The following is a 2,117-nucleotide window of genomic DNA, read 5'->3' as shown; positions in this document are numbered from 1 at the left end:
GAGGGGACAATGGAAAAGTGGAAGGAACAGGGAGAAGGGTGGAAAAGGGAGGGTGGTCTGGCATGTCCGACAGTCCCATGGGGGTCTTTGGGCACAGGGGGGTTGGCAAAGGGGGGTGGCCCCCTGAGCTCCCAACTTACTGTGGGGTGCTGGGGGCTGCTGGATCCAATCTCAGCCTTGGATTATGCCAACACTTTCAGTTTAGAGGAATTACAGAAGTGTGACTGAACAACTTTCGTCCCCCAGGTTCAATGATGGCAAATCAGATCTACTGATAGAAAGGAATTATTTAGGGATACAAATGATCAGACAAAAGATCTTCATCAGAATTATTTACTGCACAAGAGAAACACTAAAACTACCAGGAGTACAGGATAAGATAGGACAGTGCTCTACACTAAAGCAATTGTTGAAGCAATTCTACTCAAGCCGGCACAAAAGCAAGAATTCTTAATTAGAGATGGATGGAACTCCCCCAGACCAACGCTCATGGGGAGATCTCTGCTCTCAACCTCCAGCAGTGACCTTGGGGGGTCCCCAGCCAAGGCAGGAATCTCCACACACCCCCCAAGAAGGGTTCTGTTGGAAGAACCTGCCCCTGTGAAAGGGGACTGGCCCTTTGCGGTTGAAAGGGATGGACTGACAGTCACTGGACTCCAGGGGTTGCCTCACCATCAGGGGGTTCATTTGGGGTGGAAGCGGCGGCCGAAGCTCTTCCCGCAGTTGGGGCACTGGTAGTGCTTCTCTTACCGGTGGGTCCGTTGGTGTGAGGTCAAGGTAGAGCTGCGGGTGAAGCTCTTCCCACACTCCCCACACTTGTAGGGCCTCTCCCCGGTGTGGATGCACCGGTGGGTGACAAGGGTGGAGTTCAGTTTGAAGCCCTTCCCACAGTCGGTGCAGCGGAAGGGCCTCTCATCCGTGTGTGTCCGCTCATGCCTGAGGAGATGTGAGCTGGTCTGAAACCTCTTCCCACATTCCAACCACTTGTAGCACCATTCCCCAGTGTGGATACGCTGGTGTCGGATCAGGTGGGAGTTCTGCCTGAAGCTCTTCCCACATTCCCAGCACTTGTAGGGCCTCTCCCCAGTGTGGATGCGCTGGTGGGTGACGAGGCTGGACCTGCAGTTGAAGCTCTTCCCACATTTCCGACACACGTAGGGCTGTTCTCCGGTGTGGATGCGATGGTGTCGGATCAGGATGAAGTTCTCCCTGAAGCTCTCCCCACATTCCCCACACGTGTAGGGTCGCTCCCCAGTGTGGATCATCTGGTGTCGGATCAGGTGGGAGCTCAGCCTGAAGCTCTTCCCACATTCCCCACACAAATAGGGCCGTTCTCCAGTGTGGATGTGCTTGTGCAGGATCAGGTTGGAGCTCTGGCTGAAGCTCTTCCCACATTCCCCACACGTGTAGGGCCATTCCCCACTGTGAATGTGCTGGTGTCGGATCAGGGTGGAGCTGTCCCTGAAGCTCTTCCCACATTCCCTACATGGGTAGGGCCGTTCCCCAGTGTGGATGTGCTGGTGGGTGAGGAGGTTGAAGCTCTTCCTGAAGCTCTTCCCACATTCCAAGCACCTGAAGGGATTCTGCCTGCTGGGAGGCTGCTCAGGGACCACCAGGTCGGAGCTCCCCCTCAAGCTCTGGGCACCTTCCCGGCACAGGCTGGGTCTTTCCTACTCAGAGCACCCTGGGCTGGCTTTGGAGCCCCTCCTGCGGGGGGATCTCCGGGCCTTTTCCTCCCCGTTGCCTTCCTGCGCCGCGGAGCCCTTCAAAACGGCCTCTCCCACCAGGGTCTGCCGGGGGGATTTGTCCTCCAGGCTCTCCGTCCTCAGCTCGGGGCCTGGGGCAGGAAGCAAGAAGGACAGGGAGGGGATTTGCCTCCAGCCCAGAGGGAAGGCCAAGGACATCCCCCCAACTCCGGCCCTGGCAGGACGGCGGCGGCAGCGGGGTTGTCCTGCAGCCGGGGGCCATGCTCGGCTGCCAGAGCCAGCACAACACCCACCCAAAGGGCCACTGACTTCCTCCTCACCTGCCTGGGGGGCCCAAGGCATCTTCCTCTTCCTCGCAGCCTCCTCCTCCATCCGCCCAAGCTTTGGGAAAGACAAATCCTGCTGGGGGTG

At 57.9% G+C, this 2,117-nt stretch overlaps 1 pseudogene; it reads right to left on the bottom strand.

Moving 5' to 3' along the window:
- Positions 1 to 746: 746 nt before the first annotated feature.
- On the bottom strand, positions 747 to 1,826 carry LOC113961569 (annotated as a pseudogene).
- Positions 1,827 to 2,117: the final 291 nt, after the last annotated feature.

Source organism: Neopelma chrysocephalum, unplaced genomic scaffold (genome assembly GCF_003984885.1).
Source record: "Neopelma chrysocephalum unplaced genomic scaffold, ASM398488v2 Primary Assembly neopelma1_97280, whole genome shotgun sequence".
In the NCBI taxonomy this organism is placed as follows: Eukaryota; Metazoa; Chordata; class Aves; order Passeriformes; family Pipridae; genus Neopelma; species Neopelma chrysocephalum.
This window is presented reverse-complemented; position numbering and strand designations above follow the sequence as displayed.